The sequence below is a fragment of the Eriocheir sinensis genome, chromosome 56 (genome assembly GCF_024679095.1).
Source record: "Eriocheir sinensis breed Jianghai 21 chromosome 56, ASM2467909v1, whole genome shotgun sequence".
Taxonomy (NCBI): domain Eukaryota; kingdom Metazoa; phylum Arthropoda; class Malacostraca; order Decapoda; family Varunidae; genus Eriocheir; species Eriocheir sinensis.
In genome coordinates, this window is record NC_066564.1 from 3,577,610 (window position 1) to 3,605,305 (window position 27,696).

Here is a 27,696-nt window from a genome sequence, read left to right on the forward strand (position 1 = left end):
AAAATACAACTAGAGGAAGAAAAATAAAGTAGAACAAAAATTAAGAGGAAGATGGAAAAGATGTCAATAGGAACAGAAAAACGACTAAAGAAGGAACAGGAGAAAAAAATAAACTAGAAAATCAGAGGGAAATATGAATGAGAGAGAGAGAGAGGTTGCAGATTTGGATGAAAATTAGAAAAAAGAAAAGAAAAAGAAGGAAAAAGAAAAAAAAGCTGAGCATGTATTAGAAAGAAGAGGAGCAGGAGGAAAAAACGCTAAATATGAAGATCAGAAGATGGCAGGAATGAGGGAGGGAAGAAAAGGAAGAGGAGGAGGAGGAGGAGGAGGAGGAGGAGGAGGAGGGAGCAGGGGAGGTACAAACTGCGTCCCTCCCACCTGATCGCCTCCTGCCGGGTACTGTCCTCTCACCTCTGATGGACTCCTTATTTTTTTCTCCTTCAGGTTTAAATAAGATACGTTTTCCTGTTGTGTTGTTGACGATCTCTCCTCTTCTGCGCCTCCCCCCTCTCTCTCTCTCTCTCTCTCTTCTCTCTTTATTTATTTCTCTCTATTTTCTCTTTATCTATCAGTCTGTTTATCTCTCACATACACACACACACACACACACACACACGCACACTTATTGTAGTTTTTTTTGTTATTGTCGTTAGTTGTAATATTGTTTTCCTATAGTAATCTTTTTTTTTTCTTTGAGAGAGAGAGAGAGAGAGAAAGTTTTCTAATTAAGATATCCTGAAAAGGTCTTTGTCAGGCTAATCAACACGCCTCTTACCTGCCCTTTATAGCAGCCGAGAGACACTTGGCGGAGGGTAGTAACAGTAATAATGATCATGATAATAATAATAATAATAATAATAATAATAATAATAATAATAATAATAATAATAATAATAATAATAATAATAATAATAATAATAATAATTTGCTCGTGTATGAATTTGTGATAGACCTGTAAAACGCCTCTTCCTCCTCCTCCTCCTCCTCCTCCTCCTCCTCCTCCTCCTCCTCCTCTTCTTTCTCCTCTTCCTCGTCCACATTTGAAGCTCGTCACGTGACCGATAATATTTCTGCTTCCCTTTATGAGAATGTCCCTGCTCTCTCTCTCTCTCTCTCTCTCTCTCTCTCTCTCTCTCTCTCTCTCTCTCTCTCTCTCTCTCTCTCTCTCTCTCTCTCTCTCCTGTTATTTTTTTTCTTTTTTTCCAAGTATTTCTTTTTTTTCTTGCTTTCATTCCTCTTTCTTACCTCCTCCCTTTCTTTTTTTCTCATTTTTTCCCTTTTCCCTGTTTTTCGTCTCCTTACCTTTCTTTATTTTTTCTCGTCTCTTCCTTGTCTTCCCCTCCCGTCGGCTTCTTTTCTCTCTTTGTTTTTATTCTTTTCTTTTCTCTCTTTCTTTATTCTTTCCACTTTCCTCTCTTCCATACCTTTGACTCCTCTTGCTTCCTCTATTCATTTCTATCTTTCTTTTTATTTCCTTTTTTTTTATCAATATATATGACTATTTCCATTCATCTATTAACATTCTCTGTCCGATTTCTCTTCCTTAATATATTTTACCATGCCTCTCTTCTCTCTTCCTCTTTTTGTAATTCCTTCTTCTACTCCTATTCTCTTTTCACACACAAACACATTTTCTCCCATACTCACCTTTCTTCTTTCCTTTCCCTTCCTCTTACCTTCATTCTTGCTCTCTTTCTTCACGTTTTCATTCAGATCACCCCATTCATTTGCCACGCACTCTCTTCCTCTCTATCTCTCCTTCTCTTTCTCATAATACTCCTTTTCTTTATTCTCCCCTTTTCATCCCTTTTACCCCCTTTGCACCTCTTCCTTCCGCCATTTTCGAGAGGCGAGAAACATCTTTCCTGTGGCTCGGGTGAAGGATTTCCACAGTTTATGGCGTAGCTGGTTGGGGGTCGAGCGTCACCAGTTTCTTAAATGATTTGCGACTTTGTGAGCTCCGGGCTACGGCTGCGAGAGAGAGAGAGAGAGAGAGAGGGAGAGGGAGAGGGAGCAGCAGCACCCTCTCTTGCACCCTAATGAAGGTGATCACCCCGGACCTATAATGATAAAACTCCTCGGAAACTGTAATGAGACTGCCCTGGAGATGACGTACCCGGAGCCTGACTGCCAAACTTAACCTCCGCGCGCCCCTCCTAAGAGCCGAACTCCTCTCCCTCCACCTCCTCCTCTTCCTCTTCCTCCTGCATGGGCCAGCCTCCTCAGAGTTGGCCCCCTTAAAGCACACACACGCACGCACACACGCACTCTCTCCCTCCTCCCTGCTCCTCCTGTTGCCTCGTATCTTTGGCTGTAGTTTATCAGACAAGCGCAAGATCTCCGGCATATGTTGAGGCTGAGGCCGCGAGCTGACCCTATTGATCCCGCCGCAGACGTCATTATTTGCCGCGTTTTATAGCGGGAATTACGTCGCTGCGCACCTTCAGGAGTTGGTTCTGCGGGAGGGAGGGTCTTTATCTCTTCCTCCTCCTCCTCCTCTTCGTTCGCTTCGGCTTCTTCTATCTATACCTCCTGTCTGTCTATTTGTGGACTGGCGGTTCTGTTGTTGTTGTTGTTGTTGTTCATGCTGTGGTTGTTATTGCTATCTCCGTGTTGTCATAATATATACTGTTTACTTCTGTTGTTTATTTTATTTGTTTCTACGACTGTTACTGTTGTTGCCACCCTTACAGTAATAACAATAACGGTAGCAACAACAACAACAACAGTTACTACTTTTACTACTACTACTACTACTACTACTACTACTACTACTACTACTACTTCTTTAATTTTCTCGTCTCATCTTTCACTTCTATCTTCCCTTGCCCTCCTCCTACCCATCCTCCTCCTCTTCCCCCTCCTCCTCCTCCACGTTGTAATTGTAACTTTTAATAAAACTTTTAATAACTTCTTCATCAAACAGGCGACGTCTCAAGTTTTATGGGTTTAATTTCGGGCTCCTTTTTCCTCCCGTGAAACATCTTGATTAGAAAATTTTAAACTTTGAAAGGCATTACTCTGGGCGGCGGCGGCGGCGGCGAGGGGTGAGGCGCGGTGTGCAGAGAGTGGAAGTGGGGGCTGTTCTTTTACGCCTGTGCTGTGAAGTGTGGGCTGGCTGGTGGGCTGTGCATGGGGCTGACTGGAGGACAGACTAGGTAGGGATAGGTGGTACTTGCCGCTAACCTTTCCTAGTCCTTACCTTCTTTTATTCCATCTTTCCTTCATTCTTTTTCTTTCTTTCCTGTCTTCCGTCGAGTGAATTGGTGGGCTTGTGGACAGACGGTGTAAAAAGTGCCACGCCTACCGTCTTTCCGTCCGTTCTTCCTTCCTCCCTTCCTTCCCTTCCTTCCTTCCTTCCGTCCGTCCTCTCTTTCCTCACACACACCCTTCCGCCCGCCTGCCCTCTCGTCCACCCATGCTGAGTAAACATTGCTCCATTACTTTGTGTGTCATTGGCCGTGTTTCTATTGCGGCTGCTTTGTTGTCAGAATTGTGATACTAAAATAATGAACATGATAGCACTGTGGGTGTGTTTTCCTAGAGGGCGAAAACTAGAAGTGTATAAGCGTTGTAGCTTTGGTTGGTGCCTTGTCAAACATGTCTTGAAGCAGCTGATTCTTGTGTTAGGTTTTGGTGGTTGTGGTGGTGGTGGTAGTGATGGTGGTGGTAAAGGGATTAGGTTTGTGTCAGTGTTGCTAATTATACTGATTAGATATTCCTGTATTTAAGTTTCGAATTAATTTTTATCTAAACAGTAAGTACATAAATTTCGTAATAATAATCGTTAATCGTCAGTTTGTGAGATATGCCAAAGCAAATTGTAGTCAGATTTTTCATAGTTTTTTTCTTACTCTTTTTCATAGACATTTTTTTCATGCGAATTTTTCATACATATATTTTCATACAAATTTTTCATATAGATATGTCATACACTACCTTTAAAAATATACTAATACGGCGTTTAATTTATATGAACTTGAAATAAACACTTTAAAAAATACAAGTACCGAATATATGCGAGTTTACGGCTCAGTGTATGGGAGTGTATTAAGAGAGAGAAAAATAAAGGTCACTAATTAGTAAGCTACATTTATTTGTCCATTAGAGAAGTTCGGTGTCGGAAAAAATAAACTCATGGTCTTTCTTTAACTTACTTCAAATTGATATCATGTTTTACACTCACCATACGGAAGCTTATGATCGCTTAATATAATTTTAGGAGAGATAACCTGCCTCTGATAAGGACCGCCAAACCTCACCGCAGCACGTGTTCCGCCAGGCCGCTTAATAATATTTTCACCTTCCCTCAAAGCTCCACGTCGGCGGTGCACTGCGTCGCCTCCCATTGTTCCCTTGTTTGGCGGTGAATGAGCGGCGGTTTACCTGTCTGTTTTACCTGTGAGAGAGAGGAGCCACTTTTCCCACGCCTCAACCCTCCCCCAGCAACCCGACCGTCCTGGTGGTGTGGCTGAGGGTTGAGTTTTGGTGGCGTGGTTGGGTTGAGATGTGGTGGCGTGGTTGTGGTAGAGGTGAGGTGCTGTTAGGATGAATAGATCGGTGTGGTTGAGATGTGGCGTGGCTGAGGCGAGATGTGGTGTGTCTGGTTTGGTTATGAATAGGTGTGTGTGTGTGTGTGTGTGTGTGTGTGTGTGTGTGTGTGTGTGTGTGTTGGTAATATTGTTGTTGTCGTTGTTCTCCTTTTTCTTCTTTTTTTCATATCATTTTTTTTTCTCTTCTAAGCCTGGGCAATCTCTCACTCCAGCAACTCTACCGCAGCGTGACATGGAGGCGTCGGTTAACCTTATAAATAGATCAGTGTGGTTGTGATGTGGTGGCGTGGTTGTAGTGGTTGAGGTGAGATGTGGCTGGCATATGCTACTGTGATGTGACATGACTAAAAATTCCATTGTGTATTTTCATCTAATATTCTATCTTTTCCACATATTCTATTACTATTATTCTCTATTCCACTGTATACAATTATTCTATATACCACCATACTCCACTACATACTATTATTCTTTATTCCATCTCAATTCATTCTGTATTTTCATGTCATATTCTATCTTTAGTACATACTCTTACTACTATTCTCTATTCTACTGTATACACTTATTCTACATGCTACCATACTCCACTTCATACTATTACTCTCTATTCCATCTCTATTCATACAGTATAAGATATTCTACCGCTCCTACACTCTTCTTTGTTATTCCAACCTAAAGACAGCGAAATCAAATGTAACTCTGTCCCTGGAAATTATTTTTTATACATATATACTCGAAACTGGCCTTTTTTATTGTTGTTTGTAGCTAATATATGTATGGTTATGTTTTCCTCACGTTTCAATTAACCAAGAACGAGCTTAGGGAATATTACGTGCATTTTCTTAGCTCGAACATACTGGGGTGCTCAAGGAAGGGAGAATATAGACGTTAGGCTCAGAGGAAAACACTTATCCTTTATCCGCTTTTCCTCTCGTTTCCATTATCCAAAGAACGAGTTTAGGAAATTCGCGAGTGCTGTCTTGGGTGTAACATGTTGGCTGTACTCATAGAAGGGGATATAGACGTTAAGTTCAGAGGAAAACACTCATCCTTCAACCCCTTTTCCTTTCGTTTCCATATAGCCGAGAACGAGTTTAGGAAATTTGCGTGTACTGTCTTAAGTGTAACATGTTGGCTGTACTCATAGAAGGGGATAGAGACGTTTGGTTTAGAGGAAAGGAGTCAGCACTACCCCGAACAGTCCGCTCTCTTCCCTGCGTCCCGACCTTCGCCGCTGAAACCCAAGAAACGTGAATGATAACTTGTTTTAGCGGTCTTGACTCACGCCGCCCCCTCCTTCGCCCCGGCCTGCCTCTCGTTGGCGTCGCTTAGGGGTGTTACGTAAGGTTGAGGTTGAGGTTGCTGGTGCGATGTTGTAATTTTTTGATAGGTTCTTTCGTCTTTCTTCAGTGTTTTTTTATGCGTATCGTAACACAAAAGGTACATAGTGAGGTTGTTGTTTCTTGGTTCTAGTTTCTGACTGGCGCTTTGTTGTTGTTATTGTTGTTATTGTTATTGTTTTAATGTATTTCATAACACAAATAAAGAGTTTACATATGTGAGGTTTTCTTTTTTTTTTTAATCTGTTTTCTTCGTCGGTAGTTTTCGTTTTATTTATACTGTAACACAAAATTAATAAAAGAAATACATACATGAGGTTGTTGTTATTTCCTTCTTGATTAAAAAAAATTCTCCGTCGGTGTATTTTTTATCAGTATCAAAACACAAATAAGAAAAGGCATAGATTCCGCTGATGGTTTTTATTCCGTATCTCAGGTGCTTAGAAGTCTTTCCAGGTATTCACGTTTTCTTGCTGTCGACTTTACTCTTCCATTTCATCGTTCCCGTTCAGTCGATGGAAATTGACTACTTATATCGAAACTACTGTCTGGTGTTGGTATTTGCGTTGTATTGGAGGTGCTTAGAACGCCTGCTTTTGCTTCTTCCTTTTCTTCTACTAATACTTAAGATCTACACACACACACACACACACACACAGAAACACAAACACAAACACAAACGCAAAGACATACACACATACATTCAGGTTTGTCTGGAGCACTTAGAATGTCTGTTTTTGCTGCTTCGTCTTCTTCTTATACTTAAAATCTACCCCACCGCCCCACCCCCTCCACACACACAGACGCATTCCACCGCCGTTGTTTTCGTTTAGCTCCGGAACCAACGAGTAGGTAAATAAAAGATGCATTTTGATCGCGTTCTTTATTCTGCGGCGGCCTGAGTCCCGTGACGTGAGGAACTGTTGTGTTTGGTTTGAGATTCATGATATTCCGAGCCGCCGGTACTGCCCTGGGTCGCCTCCAGCCCTCTGTATTGATGTGCTTACCTTGCCCGTCTCTTAAAGCCGCTTCAGTTCTTGGTTTTCGTTACCTAGTGGCGGAGTCTGTGGCGGCGGCGGCGGCGGCGAGGCGAGGCACAACATAGACACCGCAAGAACATGAAGACTTTGCCTGGGAATAAGAATGAGGAACTAAAATGATCTGTTATATGTCTGAATTTTGCTTATGTAATTGGTAGTGTTTTGTCCTTATTTTCTTGTCTTATTGTATTGTTTTGTTTTCATTGTTCCTCTGTTATTCGTCTTGTCCCTGTTCTTCTTTTTGTTGTTATTTCTTTCATTTTTTTCTTCTTCCTCTTCTGTTTTCTTCTTTTCACTTCGGTTTTGTTGTTGGTAATATTGTTGTTCTTGTTGTCGTTGTTCTCCTTTTCTTCTTTTTCCATATCAGTTGTTTTTCTCCTTCCTATTAACCTGGGCACTCTTTCTCTCCTCTTCTTTTTCGTTTTTTCTCCTCCCTCTTTTTATTTGGTTTTGTTGTTGATAATATTATTGTTTCTGTCGTTGTTCTCGTATTCCTCTTCTTCCCAGTCATTATTCTTCCCTCTTCTAAACAAGGACACTCTCTCTCCTCTCCTCTTCATTTTTTCTTCTCCCTCTTGTCATTTTGGTTTTGTTGTTGGTAATAGTGTTGCTGTCATTGTTCTCGTTTTCCACTTTATCCCAGTCATTATTTTTCCCTCTTCTAAACCTTCGCTATCTCTCACTCCACTACCATTCCAGCAGCATGTCATATAAGCATTGGTGTACCTGTGGCGGGTATGCCCAGGTAACCACGGGCCAGACTCAGCCGTGGCCGCGTTGACAGGTGGGCCGGTTACGTAAAAATTGTAGTACCTTGCCCTGACTCCGCAATAAGATCGTGGTACTGAGAATTATGTATTTTAGTAAGCCCTTAATTTAGATCATTTATGTGGCGTTTGTTTTGTTTCATGCTCCTTAAACTGTTATAAAGAACGTGACTACATGCCATTGTTCACGTCTAATTCCTCATGAGAGACCCACCTGCCGGAAGCTTTATATATGTGTGTGTCGTTATAGCTCGGATGTAATGCGTAGAAGGTTAATACTTACCATGAATCATTAGTTTTCGTCTTTCCGAGCATGTCTTTAATATTTTCTTTTATAGATGTATGCTGAGGGCCATTCTTTCGTTAACTCTCGGTCTGTTTCCTGTTACAGCGAATTAATGTTTTGACAAAGGTGTAAGCAGATGTGTGTTAGTGAATGTGTTGGCTTGTTCTGTCATGAGGAGGTTAGAATAAGGGGTTGTGGTTGTGATCTGAACACTCGTCTGCTGCCCGCCACGTCTGCGTCGCTCCGGGCGTCAACCGTAAACCTGTAAAGTCAAAAAAAGTAATTATTCTTTTCATTATTTGACGATGCTTCGCTGTCTGTCGAGCCGCGTCTCTCGTTGCAGGGACGAAACTAAAACACCACAACGTTTGTCTAAGGAAGAAAAAATATCTGTCGTTGAGAAAAACCTTAATTCATTCTCTTTTTTTTTTCAACTAAAGCAGAATTTATTGAAGTCCAAGAAACTGAGAAAATGAGAAAAAAATGTGCCCTCTCACGCTAAACAAATTATCATCGTAACAAAAAAGCAACATGAACTATCGGTAATTATAAGCATCACTCAACTCAATACTAACACTCCTACTGACGAACTCACTGTGTTACGTGGCCGGAGGAGCGATGGAGGCGAGGGGAGGCGTGGCGGCAAGGAGGAGTGGGCACGTCGGCGGCCAGGGCGGTGACGTGCTGGATTTTCGACACTTTACCGACGATGACGACCCGGGCGCGTGTCGACGAGGAGCACTGCGACTATTTTGCGTCTGCTTTACAAATATGCGTGTATGGAAATTAAGTTGGCTACGTGTATTTTGTGTTTAGAAGCCCTCAGTGTGTGTGTGTGTGTGTGTGTGTGTGTGTGTGTGTGTGTGTGTGTGTGTGTCGTCGTCATCGTCACCAGCAGCTCGTCCTCAGACTGGCTGTGGCGGCGGCACTCACCTGGCCGCCCCGCCGCTGCCCCGCCGCCGCCGCCGCCACCTCCGCCGCCGCTGCTTCTACACCTTCGTCATCTTCGTCACTGTCAGTCCTGTCACCGTCTACATCGCCCCTTCAGCTGCTAGTAATGGAAGTGATTACAAATGCCAACTATTCGATTTACTTCTTTTTTACCATATTCGCTTAGCTATTTCATGTCACTTCTCTCGTCTGTGTGTGTGTGTGTGCGTGTGTGTGTGTGGGTGATGGGTGGGGGTGGGTGAGCGGCTGCCTCGCCCCCTGCAGTGTTTGGGTGTGTTTGCGAAGCCCGGGAGGGAATGGTTGGGAAAGAAATATAATATTGTAATTAATGTCGCTTGGACGAACCCAACTCACTCACTCGGTATCAATGTAAACTCAGTGCGGCGGCGGCGGCGGCGGTGGGGCGCGGGGCGGGGCGGGGCGGGGCGGGGGACAGCTGAGTGGTGGTGGTGGCGGCGGCGGCAGCAGTGGGGGTGAGGGGAAGACACGTCTCTTTCGCCCCGCCCCCCGCCGCCCCTCCACGCCCCGCCCCTCGCCTAGCCTCGCACAGGGCCCACCTTTTTAACCGGTTTCCCCCGTCGGCTGCGTTCCCGAGGGGAGGGCGTGATTAGAGACGGCATGATGGTGGTGTAGCGATACCCGGCCCGCTCCTCGGCATAGCTCCCTCCTCCCATTATTCCTCTGATGCCCTCCTCCTCTCTCACACGGCGTAAGGCTTGCTTTGTCTCCACTCACAGCGACAGCCCGTCCTTGTCTTGTACAGCAGGCGGCGGTGTCTGGCGCGGCGCGGACTGGCGGCACAGGCGACGGGCGGCACGGCAGGACGGAGCAGGGAATGAGAGAGAGAGAGAGAGAGAGAGAGAGAGAGAGAGAGAGAGAGAGAGAGAGAGAGAGAGAGAGGGAGAGGGAGAGAGGGAAGGGAGGGAGGGAAGAAGGGAGGTGAGAAAATGGATAGTTTATCATATTCTTCAAACGTCTAGATATGTACCTCCCTTCCTCCCTCCTTGCTCCCTACCCTAACATCCTCCTCCTCCTCCTCCTCCTCCTCCTCCTCCTCCTCCTCCTCCTCGTCTCTCCCGACCTTTAGCCAACATCCTCCACTCCTCTCCAGGTTCCTCTCGCCCGTCCCTCGCGGCGCCGCTCCTCAGATAAGGCCCCGCTCCTTGACTGCTAATATAGTAATTATGTTCCCGGCGGCGCCTCCTGCGTGGCCTGGCGCGGCGTGGCGTGGCGGGGCTGGCGCGGAGGGCGGCTGGTGTGTTGAGACAGACGTTCAGGCCTCGGGACGCCCCTGAAAGTGACGGGGGAACTGTGGAAGAGACGGAGGTAGAGAGAGAGGACTTGAGAGAAGGGAATATGCCCCCTCTCACTCTCACTCACTCTCCCAAGCCAGCCAGCCCCCATCGCTCGCACCCGTCCCCTCTCTCACTCTCCTCTCTTTCTCTCTCTCTCTCGCCGTTAACAGAGGCCGGGTATTGCATCTCCGCCAAGTCTCCGCCAATCTAACATTCTGCACGTACGCCGCCCCCCAGAGATGCCTTATTTTGTGTTTATTCATTCTTCAAAGTGTGTGGTTTAAATGCAGATGTGATGCACGCCGCCCATTCCTCCCGCGCTTTACATTCTACGGCAAAATCCTGCGGTCTTTCATTCATTATACAAGGCCGCGTCTGTTCCCTTGGCCGCGGACCCTCGAGTTGTTGCCTCTGATTCACGGTGTTGCCTCTCCTTCTCTCTTTTTTCTTCTTCTTCTTTGTCCTCTCTCTTCTTCTTCTTCCATCCTGTCTCCTGTCCTTTCTTCCATATCATGCTTCGTTCTTTGCGTGTTGCCTCTCCTCTCTTCTTTTTTTTCTTCCTCTTCTTCTTTGTCCTTTCTTCTCCTTCTCCTTCTTCCATCCTGTCTCTCCTCTCCTTTTTTTTCGTTTCGTGCTTCGTTCTTTGCGTGTTGCCTCCTCATTTTTTTCTTCTTTTCTCTTATCTTCTCTCCCTCCTTTCATCTCTTTTGTTTCTTACTTCTTTCTTTCTTTGTGTTTGTGGATGTGTGTTTTTTTAATGAATGTTGGTTTGTTTTTTCTTTCTTTATTCTTCGACTCCACTAGGCTCGATTTTTATGTGTGTTTGATAGCTTGTGTTTTGTTAGTCTTTCTTTCCCTTTCCTTCCCGTAACACACTCAGCGCCGCTACAACACTGAACACACACACACACACACACACACACACACACACACACACACACACACACACACACACACACACACACTTGAAAGGAGGAATAGGACTGGTGCAGGACTCTGTTAATTTCTCAAACGCTCGAGTGTTTTGAGACAACCGAACGTTTTTTGCAGTAACGTTTTAAATCTTGGTGATGGTAAAAGAGACATTAGTTTATTGTTATTTTCATCATCTTAGTGTTTGTCTTTGTTTTCACCTTCTTCATATAGCAATAAAAACAGTAATGATAATAATAACAATACAATGATGGTAGTTATGGAAATGGAAGAGGAAGGATAAGAATGTAAGAGGACCATAGCAAGAGGAAGAGGAGGAACAGAGAGAGAGAGAGAGAGAGAGAGAGAGAGAGAGAGAGAGACGGAATGAAGATGAACAAAAACAAAGAAGAGGAGGAAGAGGAGGAACAGAGTGTGTGTTAGAGAAAAAGAGAGAGAAAGAGGAAGAGAGACAGAATGGAGATTAACATAAACAGAAAGAAGGAGAGGAAGAGGAGGAATAGAGAGAAAGAAAGCGGAAGGGAGACGGAATGATAGATGAACATAAACAGAAAGAAGAAGAGGAAGAGGAAGAACAGAGTGCGTTAGAGAGAAAGAGGAAGAGAGGCAGAATGAAAATAAACATAAACAGAAAAAAGAAGAGGAAGAGGAGGAACAGAGAATGAGTTAGAGAATGAGAGAGACAGAGAGAGAGGTTGGTATGTTCAGAGGAGCGGAGTCGAGCCTTATCTGCCGGGGGTATTTGCCTGCCGCCCTGGTTCAAATTTGGTCTTGTTTAACTGCAGCAAACACGACGAGGAGCGAAATAATTGTAATTTTCTCTTTGAATCTCGATGTTGACTCAGATGTTTCCCTCATAAGGCGGCTGTTTGAACGTGTCTCTACCCCCCTGACCCCCCTTACCCCCCTTACCCCCCTTACCCCCTTCCCCTACCACTGTTCCTGCCCCTAATGCCCCTCTCCCCCTCGCTTACTCCTGTTCCTGCCCCTAATACCCCTCATCCTCCTCTGTGTTACCCTGTTCCTCTTCCTCCTCCTCTTCCTCTTCCCTCTTCATCTCCTCCTCCTCCTCCTCCCTCCCCATCGTCTCCTGCCCTCACCAAGCCTCGCCTACAATGAAAATGGAGGCTGTTTCTTTTTCTTTTTTTTTTCTTATGATTCTTTTAGACAATTAAGGAGAGTGTCTCGTCAGCGGGCTCTGCTTTTCCTAGATTTGTTAACATTTTTAGTGTAATTTTCTCTCTCTTTTCCTCTTTCATCTTTTCTCTTTTTCTCTTATATCTTGCCTTTTTTTCTTGCTTTCTTTTTCGTTTTCTTTAATATCTTGCTTTTGTTTCCTTTTCCTTCTTTATCTCATTCTCATTATTCTACTATTGTCATTTTTTCCCTCTTACCTCTTGTTTCCTCCTCCTCCTCCTCATCATCATCATCATCATCATCCTTCTACTTCTCTCTTCCTTTTTTTTTCTCTCTTACCTTTCTCTTGTTTCCTCCTCCTCCTCCTCCTCCTCCTCATCTTAATACTTGTCTCCTCTTTTTCTCTCTCACCTTTCTCCTTCTTCCTCCTCCTCCTTCTCCTCCTCTTCCTCCTCCGTCTTCAGGTTCTCCAGCGTGAAAAAAATTGTATGTATGTTGAAGAAAAGTCTGCCGCTGATTGGAACATGATTATTATTACTGTTTTGTGTGAGTCTGCTCCGTGGAAGTAGCTGAAAGGAAGAAATAATAGGGAAATGAAATAGTATGTATAGTTAATGGTTCTGTAGTGAATGGTTTTGGAGGTGAGTGGTATGGACTAAAGGGGGGGAGGGGTTAGGGGGTTTGGGTATGAGGATGTGAGGGATGGGGTGAGTGTGTGTGGTAAGGTGTGAATGGGTGTACGTGGGGTGAGTTTTGGGGTGAGATGTGAGTGATGTGTGCGTGTGTTTGTCAATAGAGGATGGTGTGTGTGTGTGTGTGTGTGTGTGTGTGTGTGTGTGTGTGTGTGTGATGCCAGAGGTAGGAATGTCTCTTTCTCTCTCTCTCTCTCTCTCCACCACCACCACTACCACCAACACCAACACTACCACCACCACCACTACCACCACCACCAACAACGCCAACACCACCACCAACTGAAGTAATATCCACGATTTGCACTTAAACTACTTTACCCAACTTTTGCTTCCTTCATTTACCTGCTTCGGCCGCCTTGCGTGTGTGTGTGTGTGTGTGTGTGCGTGTGTGTGGTGGAAGGAGGAACATGGCGGCGGCGGTGGTGGTGGTGGCGGTGCGGGATGGAGGGAGGGAAGGAAAGTAAGACGTGACAACCTGATCAATATTCTGTCTCGCATTTATACACCAAAACTTATAATTACCAAACCCTCAATACCAGCTGTACGCCTCCTCCTCCTTCCCCTTCCTTCCCCTCCTCCCTCTCCTCCTTCTTCTTCCCTCTCCTGGTTTCCCTTTTCCTCTTTCTAAATCGCTTTCTCCTCCTCGAATGTGTACGTGTTTGTGTACGTGTGATATTTATTTATATGTACGTGTTACTTTGAGAAGAATAGTTCACTGAAGTACTTAGATTCCTCCTCCTTCCCCTTCCTCCTCGTTCTCCTCCTCCTCCTCCTCCTCCTTCTTCCCTCTCCTGGCTTCCCTTTTCCTCTTTCTTAATCTCCTTCGCCTCCTCGAATGGTGTTTTTGTACGTGTGATATCTATTTCTATGTACGTGTTACTTGAAGAAGAATAGTTGACCGAAGTACTTAGAAGACAGTGTTGCGTAAGTGTTCCTTTTATCACCATCACCTTCAACTTTCACCTTCACTTAACTATCACCTTCAATTCTAGCGTCACTCACCATCACTCACTCAGCACATCACCAGCAGCTACGCACACAGGGAGTAGCCGACCATCACCATAACCATCACCATAGTCACGGTTACCTGCCCCCCCCCCCCGCCATTCTCACACCTGGCGGGCAAGGGAAGATAAATAAAAGGATGGCGATTCGTGCTGAAGGTGTTACTGAAGGTGGACAAGATAATGATGTTTGGTGATTAATAGGAACATGAGTGACTATTTTTTTTTTTGCATTCTTCTTCTTCTTCTTATTATTATTATTATTGTTACTAATAATACTAATACCATTACTAATACTACCTTGGTTTGAAAATAAGTTGATGAAATAGCAAAATATGATACACAGACTTTTTTTTTTGTTTGTTTGTTAATTTGTTTGAGTTATCTTCCCAATAGTTCTTGAATTCACTTTTCTCTTTCCAGGTAAGCTGCTCTGTTCCTCCGCTACCCCGCCTCGCCCATCCCCGCGGCCAGGTACAATATTAGAGTCACACCTCCATAAATGAAGGGATAATATGTTAGACTTTAAAATATTGAACCTTATATATTTTACGTACAATCACTAGCATTCCACGTTTTCTCACTCACAGCAAAGATGAGGGACAAAAAGTTAATCATTAAATATAAAAGAAATTCCCGCTCTGTGATATTCCTGTAAAGATGAACGAAAGTAATAAATAAGAGAATGATTAGATTTACCTGTAGAATTCTCTCCATACTTAACTAATACTAATAAACCACATTAACACAAACAAACAAACAAACACATACACATAAAAAACACAAACCCACACCGAAACAAACACACACACATACACACACACGCACCTTTAATCAAATACACCTGGATCCCAATATTGGTGGATGCTGGATTTAGCGTCGATGTTCCCCTCTTGTCCAGGTGAAGGGACAGGCCTCGAGTCTCCCCTCACCTGCCCGCTCCCTCCCACCTAGCTGATTTCCCAAGGTAGATTTATCCCCACCCTCGGCAGCCTCCTCCCCATCCATCGCCGGCCGTTTGGGGAGGGAGGGGCGGGGAGGAAAGGGAGGGAAGAGGAGGGGAAAGGGAAGGGAGAGCAAGGGATGGAAGGAAAGAGAGAGAGGAAGAGGAGGAGGGAGGAGAATGTGAGAAGGGGAGGGAAGGAGAGTATACTGAGGGTTAAGGTGGAGAGAGAGAGAGAGAGAGAGAGAGAGAGTTGGGTGGGTTACTCTGAAGGGCAGGTGGCCGCGGCTAAGCTTAGGGGGAACTATGCTATTGATTTTAGATTTAAGTTCTGCATTGACCACCTTCCGATATTCTTAATGACGCTCCCTGACGCAAGCGCTCTCTCTCTCTCTCTCTCTCTCTCTCTCTCTCTCTCTCTCTCTCTCTCTCTCTCTCTCTCTCTCTCTCTCTCTCTCCTTCCTTCCTTCCTTCCTTCAGTTCCTTCCTGTCTTCTTTCCTTTATTTTCTTCATTCATTCAACTTCTTCCTTCCTTCCTCTCCTTCACCTTCTTTCCTTCCTTCCTGTCTTCCTTTCATTACTTCCGTCCTTCAATTCATTCCTCTTTCCTGTCTTCCCACCTGTGTTTCCTTACGTCATTCTTTTTTTTCCTCTATTCTTCCTCTTTCTTTCTCTCCTTCACCTTCTTTCGCTCCTTCCTCTCCTTCCTTCCTCCCTTCTTTTCTTTGCCTTCATTCCTTCGTTTCTCCTTTCCTTCCTTCCTTAAACTCCTTCCTCTTCTCCTTGTTTTGTTTCATTTATTCTTTCCAATCACTTTTTTTTCCTTCATCCCTCCTTCGCCTCCTTCCTTCCCTCCTCCTCGTGACCTTCCTTCCTTTCTTCCTTCCTTTCCATCACTTCGCCCATTATTTCCTTCGCCAGATATTATGTTTCCCTTCCATTGATTTTCTTGTATTTCATTTTTATTATTTTTTTCTCGCCCCTGAGTAGCGTTTTCTTTATTTTTTTTTCTTTTTCACTTGTTTATATTATTTTCGTTTTTAGATTCGATTGGGATTCATGATTTCCTGTGTGTGTGTGTGTGTGTGTGTGTGTGTGTGTGTGTGTGTGTCTCTCTCTCTCTCTCTCTCTCTCTCTCTCTCTCTCTCTCTCTCTCTCTCTCTCTCTCTCTCTCTCTCTCTCTCTCTCTCTCTCTCTCTCTCTCTCTCTCTCTCTCTCTCTCTCTCTCTCTCTCTCTCTCTCTCTCTCTCTCTCTCTCTCTCTCTCTCTCTCTCTCACCAGCCTCCTTCCCCTCGTCATTTTAAATTTCTGTTTATTTATGTATCAGACGACACATGTATTAGCATATATAGAGATGCCTTCCCGTGTATACGCCTTCATTTACCTGTTTGTCTGTTTGTCTGTGTTTGTCTTTCTTTCTACTTGTGTGTTTGTCATGTTTGTTTGTTTGTTTTCACCTCCGTTTTTGATATGTGTTTTTGGGGTGTGTTGTGATCTCTGTGTTTGTCTCATTGTTTCCCTGTTTTTTTCTTCTTTTTTTTAATGATGTTTTTTTTTGTGTGTTTTGGTTCTTGTCTTAGATATGTTTTGATTTTTTTATTGCTTTTTTTTTCTTCTTCATTTCACGGTGTTTTTTTTCATATGTTCGGTCTTGTTTTAGTTAATCATTAATTTTTCTGGTTGTTTTCTTTCTTTAGTTTATTGTTTTCTCCGTTTTTTTTTCTCTCAATTTCACTCACTCGTTCATCTCGTCTCTCGCAGCTCATATATTTATCTCCCCTTCTCTCTTTTTTCTCTCCCTCACTGTCTCTTTTTTGTATATATTTCATCTCCCCTTTCCCCTTTACCCGTAACTCATCTCATGTATACTGCCCTCCCTACCTCCCTTCCTCTTTCCCTCCCTCCCTTCCTCCCTCTCTCTCCCTCTCGCCTTCCACTGGTCCCTTTCCCTCACTTCGGTTTCTCCCTTCCGCCCCTCCCTCAATCTCTCTCTATCCCTCTCTCCCTCTCTCCGTCTCCCTCAGCTCTCCCTCCCCTCGCCAGAGACGGACAATCCACTCATTCCTTTTCGATTTAAATGGATTCAGAGACGCCAAGGTTTGACACGAGGGGAAGGGTAGGAGGAGGAGGAGGAGGAGGAGGAGGAGGAGGAGGTTGAATAAGAGAAGGAGAGGGAAGGATACCGAGAAAGATGACGAGAGAGAGAGAGAGAGAGAGAGAGAGAGAGAGAGGCTGTGACACTCCATACTCGTCCTCCACTCCCCTCTTAACTCCTCCGCCGCCATTCCCTCACTCACATCTCATTCCAAATATTTTTTCCCCTTGCATCTTAATGTGACGCGACGACGAGGCGGATTCTTCCAAGAGGCTCCGTGGGTCCCTGAAGAGTGGTGGTGGTGGTGGTGGTGGTGGTTGTATATGTAATAGTGGTAGTGGTGGTGATGGTGGTGGTGGTGGTGGTTGGTGGAATAAGGAGAAATGATTGAGGTGTTTGTTTGTTTGTGTATGTTTTGTTTGTGTTTGTGTTTGTTTGTGTTGCCTGTTGGTGATGTGGTTCCTTCTTGTGTAATGATTATCCTTTGGTCAGAATGTGTAGTTGTTGTTGTTGTTGTCTTTGTTGTTGTTGTTGTGTGTTTTTGTTAGTCTGTCTTGCTTTTACTCAGGTCTGTTGGTCATATTGTTCTTTCTCTCTCTCTCTCTCTCTCTCTCTCTCTCTCTCTCTCTCTCTCTCTCTCTCTCTCTCTCTCTCTCTCTCTCTCTCTCTCTCTCTCTCTCTCTCTCTCTCTCTCTCTCTCTCTCTCTCTCTCTCTCTCTCAAAACCACGTCAAACGCTCTCCCTATCTCCTCCTCCTCCTCCTCTTCCTCCCCCTCAGTTCCCCCTCTTTCCCGCATCCTTCCCCTCTTTGTCCACAATTTCATTATTCCTCCACCTCAGTTGGTCCTTCCTTCATTCTTTCAAGCTCTTTAACTTTAGATATTTTTCATTAAGTTTCGTTCCGGCAGCCTCGGCGTTTATGTTTTCATGCCCCCGTCGCTGAACGCCTCTTTTTTTACGTCTCTGTATTTTCTTCCTTTTCTTCTTTTTTGTATCTATCGCTCTAGTGTCATTGTGGGTTAGTAGACTCCTTTTTTTCGTTTCCTTTGCTTTCGTTCTTTTTTTTCTTCTACTCTTTCTCCCTCCTCCTCTTCGCTTACTCTCTCTTCACTGATAGCTTTTCTAGGAGCTCTCTTGCTTACCTCTATTTCCTGTCTGTGTCTGTCACCATCTCTGACCCTCACTACCACCACCACGATCCTGTCACCGCCCTACCGTTGCCTCCTCCTCCTCCTCCTCCTCCTCCTCCTCGCAGCTCTCCCGCCTCCACTATTTTCATTTCATTATTATTCCCACTAACTTGGATGGCTGACTCTCCCGGTACTTGACAGCTGAACCATTTCGCAACGATCAAAGAAAAATACAGTCAGACGGCTTCCCCGGCAGCCCAGGTTATTACGAGGTGACGTGGCTGCGAGGGGCGTCGGGGCTCCTGGAGGGGACGCCGCCGAGGAACACCACCCAGGGAACAGTCGATGGAGGTGGCGGCGGAGGTAAAAGGGACGGAGAGCGGTGGAGGGGAAAGGAAAGGGGGAGTTTTTAGACGACGGAAAAGGGAACATTGAGATCATTTCAGTCCCCTTTCCATTCTACCTCAACTAACCTCCTCTTCCTCTTCCTCTACAACTCTGTCTTTGATACCACCCTTCCTCCTCCTCCTCCTCCTCCTCCTCCTCCGTCCCCTTTCCATTCTACCTCAACCAACCTCCTCTTCCTCTTCCTCTACAACTGTCTTCGATACCACCCTTCCTCTTCCTCCTCCTCCTCCTCCTCCTCTTACCCCTTACCTCCATCCTCTCACCCACCCATCCGTCCCCTCATTCTCCCTTTCTCTTTCTCCAACGCCACGTCCCCCTCAGCCACGCCCCCTTCACTCCTTCATGCCCGCGTCAGGAGGTGTTGGCCGCCGTTAACACCCTCCGCACCAGGACGAATGGAACTGGAGACCAAAGGCGTGATCTCGAGACGTAGAGGGCGATGGAAAAGGAGGTGGTGGGTGAAGGGAGGTGCTGGAGGGGGAGTAGAGGAGTGACAGGAAAAGCAAGGAAGGGGGAGAGGAGTGATGGGTGAAAGAGAGAGTTAGAGTGAAGTTAAGAAAGTGGGGAGTTAGAGGAAGCTGAAGAGTACGAAGAGATATGTGAAACAGGTAGAAAGGAAAAGTAAGTTTCGTTTAAAGGAGTTGGGATAAAAGTTATGGATGATGGAGAGAATTAGAGGAGAGGTAAAGTAAGTAAATGGGAGTTAGAGGAAAGTGAAAAGCCCGAAGTGAAATGTGGAATAGGAAGTTTGAGTAAGCTGAAGAAGAGGAGAGAAAGGAAGAATAGAAAAACAGAAGTAATCTGAGAAGAGAAGAGGGGAAGGAAAGGAAGGTAGCGATAGTTAAAGAAGCCAATGAACCGAAGTAAAGGAACAGAGAATATGATAAAGAGGGAAGGGGAGAAAAATGAAAACAGGAAAACGGGAACACGAAGATGAAGAGGAAGAAGAAGTAGAAGAAGAAGGTGTAAGATAAGGACCAAGACGAAAAGGGAACAACAGACGAAGTAGAAGGAATGAGGGCGAGGGGACAGAGAAGGAGACAGGGGGGGGGCGTGATGGTAGGGTAGGAGAGGAAGAGGGGAGTGAAGGAGAAGAGAAGAAGGGAAGGGAAGGGGGGGAGGTCCTCATTCCTTAGGCCTATCGCGCACGCAAACTATACGGAGGGCCTGATGCCATCCCGAGGGCGCGCCATTTCTCGCCCTCAGTGAATAAAAAGTAGGAGGAAGAAAGGGCAACACTGCTTTGGTTTTTTTAGAGAAAGATGGCCTCTGTAGGTTCCCCAGGGTCAGAGAGAGAGAGAAAGAGGAGGGGGAGGGGAAGGAGGGGGAGCAACACTTGTCACTCCCCCTGGCTACGAAGACCTCCATCACTGTGCCTTGAGTTGTTCTGGCACCGAAGACTTAGTTATGGTGTGTTGCGAGTTCTTAGGATATGTGAGTTGCGGGTTGCTTAAGATGTGTGTGTGTGTGTGTGTGTGTGTGTGTGTGTGTGTGTGTGTGTGTGATTGGGTCGAGGAAGTATAGGTGTTTCTCGTGTTAGTGTGTTGATAGCTGATGATTTGTTTACCTATGTGTTTGTTTACTTAGAAAGACCCAGTGTTTTTGTTTTACTAAGAAGGAAAATTGGGCGTGACTGACAGGCAGAAAAACAGGCACATATATAGACAGACACACAGTCAAACCCCCCCCCCACCCCCACCCCAACACACAGATAAAGGAAAGAAGGGGAAATTAAAAAATCTTAAGAAGGAAGGGAAAATGAAAACAAGGAAAGGAGAGAGAAAGGCAAGATGGAATGATAGAAACTTGGAGAGTAGGAATTAAAGAAAAAAAGGAAGAAAGGATGAAAGGAGAGAGTGCGGAAGTGAGAATTTAATTAATGAGTGCAGATAGACAGACAGATAGATACAGACAGAAAGACAGACAGACCGATAGATAAACAGACAGACAGAAAGAGATAGATAGATACAGACAGACAGACAGATTGAGAGAAGGAAACAAAAAGGGCGGAAGGACAAGATTTGCTCATTTCCATCCTCAACAACATCCAAATTGAAGGAAATGACGTTGTGAAAAGATAAACACAATTACAGGAAATAAACAAACAAATAAACAAATAACCTCAGAAGTCCTTACCTACATCCGGGGGTGGAGACGCGGGGAGGAAGGAGACAAATGGAAGCGTCCTTATTCCGGGGAACATGTCCATCTACACACTCCACTCCATTCCACCTTACTACTCCACTTCACTCCACTCACTCCTCCACAGCCTTTTCTCTCCCTCTTTCATCCATGCACTCCATTCCACTTCCCTCCGTTCTTCCATTCCTCACCATTCCACTTCTCCACAGGCAAATCCACTCTCTTCCTCTCCACTGCCACTCCACTTATCTCTTATCCACTCACACACTCCATCCCATTCCTTTCCTCCACCACCACTGCTCCCCTCCCCTTCATCCACTCCTTTACTCCCCTCCTTTCCACCGCCACTCCATTCCCTTCCACGCACTCTACTCCTCTCCTCTCCACTTCTCCACTCCACTTCTTTTCTCTACTCTACCTGATGCCCTCGCTGCTTCCACTCGCCCGCCAACATCACATCATCATCATCATCATCATCCACTTTTCATCCACCAGCAGTTTTTGTTTTGTTTTTTGTGGTTGTTTTTTCTCTTGATTTTCTTTGTTTTCTTGTTTTGATAGATTTTCTTTTTTTTCCTTATTTTTTCCTCTTTCCTCCTCTTTGATCTAAACTCTTACTCCTCGTTGTCTTCTTCCTCCTCCTCCTCCTCCTCCTCCTCCTCCTCCTGTTACTGCTGCACTGCAAGAGATTACCACCCGTTTGTTTTTGTACACTAAGGCTCAGAGTATATGAGAAAAGGATTGAGTCTCTCTCTCTCTCTCTCTCTCTCTCTCTCTCTCTCTCTCTCTCTCTCTCTCTCTCTCTCTCTCTCTCTCTCTCTCTCTCTCTCTCTCTCTCTCTCTCTCTCTCTCTCTCTCTCTCTCTCTCTCTCAAAAATGCATAATTGTGTAAAAGAAAATGGGAAAATTGTGTGCATCTAGACGTCAGAATAATAGACGAGAGAAGAAGAATGGGAAGGATTATGTGAGAGAGAAAATAAAAGAGACACATAATGGAATTTCTCATATCTAGAATCGAGCTTTAAACAAGACTTTTATGAGGAGGAGGAGGAGGAGGAAGTGAAGGAAAAGGAGGAGGAGCAGGAGGAGGAGGAGGAGGAGGGGGAAGGGGAGAAGAAGGAGGGAAAATAATGAATAGTTTGAATGTGTAGAGAAGAAGAAGAAGACGGTGATGGAGAAGAAGAAAAAGAAAAACACGAAATCGAAAAAGAAAGTAAAGAAAAGTTGAAGAAAGGAAGAAAAAGAATGAAGGAAGGTATAAAAGGAAAATAGAAAAGAAGGAAGAGGAAGGGCGAAAGGAAGGGAAGGAGAGAAATAAAGAGAAAGGAAGATAGGATGAAAGAAAAGAAAGAAGAAAGGGAGCGAGAAGGGAATGAATAAAGGAAGGAAGGAAGGAAGGTAGGAAGGCAAGTAGAAATGAATGAATGAAGGAAGGAAGGAAGGAACAAAGAAAGGATAGAAAGAAGGAAAAAGGAAAGAAAGTAAAAAAAGACAAAAAAAGGAAACGAAGACAGGATGAGAGAAAAGAAAGCAGAAATGAAATGAAAAACGAAAGATCGAATAAATGAATGAAAAGCAAAGCAAGTAAGAAAGAAAAAAAGAAGAAAGAGGGAAGAAAGACAAAAGAGAAAGGAAAGGAGGAAGGGGGCGGGGACGGGGGTGGCGGAACAACGAACAACAAAGCGACAGGTGGACTTTCAATTACCTGAGCGGCCACCTTCCCCCGCTCGTCTACCTTGATGCCGCAGACAGACCGAGGAATTAAACCCGAAGTCAATTATACGAGGGAAAGAAGAATACCTGGAGAGAGAGAGAGAGAGAGAGTAAAGTAACATCAAATCGCCACATTTCCGCATGAGTTAACGTCGAGAGAGAGAGAGAGAGAGTGTGTACACCGTCAAAACTTCATTGAATAATTATAATATCCCAGAACGTTTAATAGTTGAAGTAATATCAGTTGTAAATCTTATTATTCGTTTTGTTTTTATCATTACTAAGACTTCTTGCAATGGGGATGGACTGACCTCCACGCGAATTTGTGGAATTTAAAGTAGCTTGCATAGTATTGCTTGTTCATCCTTCCTGTTACTTAAATATTCAAGAGAGGAGTACCGACGCACCTGTGGCCTTAAAGTTAATATTTCGTTTTCTTTACTGTTTTGTTTTTTTGTAGGAGGAGCATTTTATGGCCCTTTATTTTTCCTTGTTTAGCCCTGGCTCTGACTCTTCGTCCCCTAATAAGAGTTCTGGCATGGCTGAGGAGATGAATGAATGGCGAACGCACGGACCTACAATCGCCCGCTGTTCGAATCTTCATTGTGACTGTTCTTGAGGACATCTGTGGTGGTACCGTGAGCCAAGCAAGCAGGGGAAGGCCTCACTATAAAAAGAGTCCGCCCTTGCTAGTTCAGACTGTGACCAACCACCAAAGCCTCTGAAATGTATGAATATGTCTTTAGATTACATGGAAAATCATTATGATAGCTTTTTGATAACACACACACACACACACACACACACACACACACACACACACACACACACACACACACACACACACACACACACACACACACACACACACACACACACACACACACACACACACACAAACACAAACACCAAAGAAGATGAAGAAGGAGGGGAGAAGGGAGAAGAGAAGAGACAATTTCATGACGAAACAAAGACAATTTCTCGACAATAGCAGCCCCGGCGTCTGGGCAAATTGAAATTCCAAAAACCCATTTTACGGCTGATTAAAACGTAATAAACATTTTATGGGAATTTTTCTTCTCATGCTTCTTATTCAATATCGTATCAGCAGCACACTCGCTCCGTAGGGTAAATGTTCCCCTTCCTCCTCCTCCCTCTCCCCCACCATCTCCTTCTCCTCCTCCATTCCTCCTCACTCCTGCTGTGTTTCCCGCCTCACGCCACTCCTGGAAAGACGAACTGATAAGAACGTGTCAGAACGTGTTAGGACGAGTTAGAACGCGTGAATCCGGCTTTCCATCAGGCACATACATGATTGCTTTCCTCTAGCTTCGCCTCTTAGTGTTTATCTCTTGAGGGGAATGAGGCTGAGAGAGGTCTTTGTGAGGGTCGCGTGAGGGTGTGTGTGTCTGGTATAGATGTGAGTTTGTGTCTTGATCTACTCCGCCTCTGTTAGTGATGGGTTTGTTCCTTCCTTTCTTTTCTTCTTTCTCTTTCAACTCCACTTTCCTTCCTTACTTTGAGGTCACTAGTCTACTCCCACCTACCTGTTTTTTTTCTCTCTCTTTTCCACTCTTTGATACTTCTATGTTCTTCTCTTTTTCTCTGCCTTTTCTCTTTTTCGTGGTTCTATTTCTCTTTATGTTCTTGTTTATGTCATTCTTCAACGTCCCCCTCTTCTTCCCTTTTTTACTCCATCTTCTCCTCTTCTTCCTCGTCATTCTGCTTCTATTTCCCCTCCATTTCTTACTACTTCCACTGTTTTGTCTCAGTCTCTCCTTAATTTTCACTCCACATCATAATTCTTCCAGTCGTCATTCCTTTCCGACAACACACACACACACACACACACACACACACACACACACACACACACACACACACACACACACACACACACACACACACACACACACGAACTCCCCTACCCCACACACACACACACACACACGTACACAGCCTGTCAGGGTTTGGGTTCTTCCTCCTAAACTTGACAAAACTCTCCAAAGTTTCACCAAATAAGTCAAAGGCGAGGCCATTATCAGACATTAAGTTCGGGTAATTTTAGATAGGAACTTGGCAGCGAGGGAACACAAGTTTTAAAAGCTTATCTTGGGCACACGTTAATTTTACAAGCTCGGCGGGAGAGAAGTAGCAGGAAAGGAGAGAGAAGGAGGAGAACAAGGAGAAAAAGAAGGAGGAGGAGGAAGAAGAAGAAAAGGAAGGAGAAAAATGTAAGAAAGTGTAGAAGGAAGGCTCAGTATAAACCCTTGGATGAAGAGAGGAAGGACGATGGGGAAGAGGAGGATGAGGAGGATGAGCAGAAAGGAAGAAGAAAAAGAGGAAAATGAGAAAGTGGAAGAGGAAAAGGAGGAGGAGGAGATAATAAATATAAGATACTAGATTAAGACATAGATATATTGGTAGGCAGTTAGATATTTAGGTTAAGTAAATATATATAGATAGATTAAAAGATAGTTATGAAAAGATATAGATAGATAGAGATGATGTAAATTGATATATACGCGATTCCACATAAACACTAATAAACAGATGAATAGATAAAATGCTTCCCACGTTAAATATACCTGCACGCAAATTTAAAGGTAACAATTAATGAAGAAACGAGAAAAAAAAAATAGAATAATGTATATGTGTTATCTCTTCTATCTCTCTCCCACACTTTACCTCTCCTATCTATCTCCCATTCCTTATCTCTCCTATCTTCCTCCCTCTCTTTATCTTCATTGAGTCATCAGCTGATCAATCCTTCTTATCCTGCCGACCCAATATCCTGCCGCCGTGACCTCTCCTCGCCCGCTCCTAGGCATCTGTTCTCATTCTCTCGACGTGATCTCTTTCCCATCAGTTTCTTCTCCTATTCTGCCTCTATGGTTTTTTCCTCTATCCTATATATTTATCTCTCTTTCCTTCCTTCATCTCACTAACCTCTCTCTGACTTGCCCTTAATGTTGCTTTGCTCCTTTCTATATTATCATTATTGTTTTTGTTTTGTATTATTTTGTGTATAGGAGTTGTGTCCCTAAGTTGTTTATATCTACTTTTGTTTCCCTCATCACGCTAGACTCTCTCTCTATGACTGTTTCCTCTTCATAGTCTCGCTTCTCTTGCTTATTTTCTTCACCTTCGTCTTTGTTTTGTAATATTTTGTCTGTCTGTCGAAGTCTGTATATCTATCTACTCTCTATCTATCTTTATACACATCTTCCTTTATTTTTGTATCTATCAATTCATCTCTATATACCTTTTTATCTATCCATCTACCAATCTACTTATGCATTTCTAACTTATAATTCTATCTTTCTTAACTCACTAGCCTCTCCCTCACTCACTCACTCACTCTTGCATCTTCCACCTTTGTATCATCACTGTTACCCTCGTTTTCTATCATTTCAACTATAGGATTTGTATGTCTATCTTGTATTTTTTTTTCTCTCTCTCCCTCATCTCTCCACCTTTTCCCACTCTTTTCCCGCTGCTTAATATCGCTTTTTTTCCCTTCTATCATCAAAATTATTTTCATTCTCTATCATTCTGTTCCTACTTTCTTAACCTATTACTCTTTCGGTTAAGTGATCACATTTTCAATAATATTCTAACGCGCTATCAGTACGAGCATAGCTGCTTTTTATAAGTCTACGGATTCTGTTTATCACGTTTCAGTATACAAGTAATGTCATATATATAGATTCTTTTTTATGCTTTATCAACGATTTTTGTTAATACTCCTTGCTCCGTCTTCCTTTTTCGTCTTTGTGTATAAGTCTACGGGCTCCGGTTACCATGTTTCAGTATCTAGGTAATGTTTTCATATTTCCACGTTCAAGTCTTCATTTTCAGGACTCCTTTATTCTATTTCAGTGCTCTTTCCTACTGTCCCTTCTTCCTTTTCATCGCCGCTTTTTATTCGCTACAACTTTTTTTCATCCTTCCGGTTTCATATCCACTCCAAGTTGATTTTATTTCTTCATTTCCTGTTTATTCCCCTTCCTTCCTTCCCTCAGCTTTTTCACATCCTCTTCTTCCTCCTTCTCTCCCTCCTACCTCTCCTCCTCCTCCTCCTCCTCCCCCTCCTCCTCCTCTTTCAGCTCTATCTGGTTGTCTGGCTATTCCTCTCTCTCTCTCTCTCTCTCTCTCTCTCTCTCTCTCTCTCTCTCTCTCTCTCTCTCTCTCTCTCTCTCTCTCTCTCTCTCTCTCTCTCTCTCTCTCTCTCTCCTCTCCTCTCCTCTCCTCTCCTCTCCTCCTCCTCCTCGAGCCCCTATTCTCCTTCCTCCTCCCCCGAAGACCGGCTTTGCTCTCGGTATATCTCATGCATCTGCTTATACGTTTTACACATCGTGGGAACCAGGCGTCTGCCCACCACCTGACTGGGTAAGGAACCGATATAAGCAGGCAGCGCTCTCTCTCTCTTCCTCTCTCCCTCTCTCTCTCTCGGTTTCTTTCTCGGTTTTTCAGTTTCTATCTCTCGTTCTCTCGTTCTTGTGTTTCTCTCTCTCTCTCTCTCTCTCTCTCTCTCTCTCTCTCTCTCTCTCTCTCTCTCTCTCTCTCTCTCTCTCTCTCTCTCTCTCTCTCTCTCTCTCTCTCTCTCTCTCTCTCTCTCTCTCTCTCTCTCTCTCTCTCTCTCTCTCTCATTCACACACACATACAAACGCACTCTATAATTAATTAAAGTCTTTCTCCCATGCAACTCGAACACACACACACACACACACACACACACACACACACACACACACACACACACACGCACACTCACACTCACTCACTCACTCACTCACTCACACTCAAGCACACACACACATGTTTTGAGCCAAGAGTTATTACACTCGTGGAAAGTTTCATAGTTTTTTCCCCTCGCTTTTTTCCCATTTCTCTCCCTCTCTCCCTCACTCCCTCTCTCGCTCTCTCGCTCTCTCTTATTTCTCCTGCGCCTCGGAAGCTCATTTGACGTCCCGAGAGTAATTTTGCCGCGAGAAATAACATTAGCATGCCTTCTACTCCCCCTTTACTCCTCCTCCTCCTCCTCCAGTTCCTCCTCCGTTTCTTCCTCTTCCTCCCCTCCCTCCCCCCCTCCTCCGCCATTGTCTCAGGCCATCCACCACCCATCCAATAACTTCCGCGGGCGATCTTCAGAAAGCCATATTCCTTTTCGGGTGAACTGATCTAATCGCTTTCCATTCGAGATCCAAATTAATTCCTTTCCCCCCGTGATAGCGTCTTCCCGGCCCGCCAGCCCCTCCTT

General features: G+C 44.4%; 1 protein-coding gene across 3 annotated transcripts in view; it reads left to right on the forward strand.

The window, feature by feature from the left end:
• LOC126984168 (protein-L-histidine N-pros-methyltransferase-like) overlaps nt 1-27,696 on the forward strand; it is a 72,065-nt gene that overhangs the window by 12,995 nt on the left and 31,374 nt on the right. Inside the window, exon 1 of one of the 3 annotated variants that reach the window (XM_050837582.1) lies at nt 14,430-14,475. The exons of the other annotated variants lie outside the window; for them this stretch is intronic. The gene's annotated coding sequence lies outside the window, so the exon portion shown is untranslated. Of the gene's footprint in view, nt 1-14,429; nt 14,476-27,696 lie in introns of those variants that run through there. 3 annotated transcript variants of the gene reach the window in all.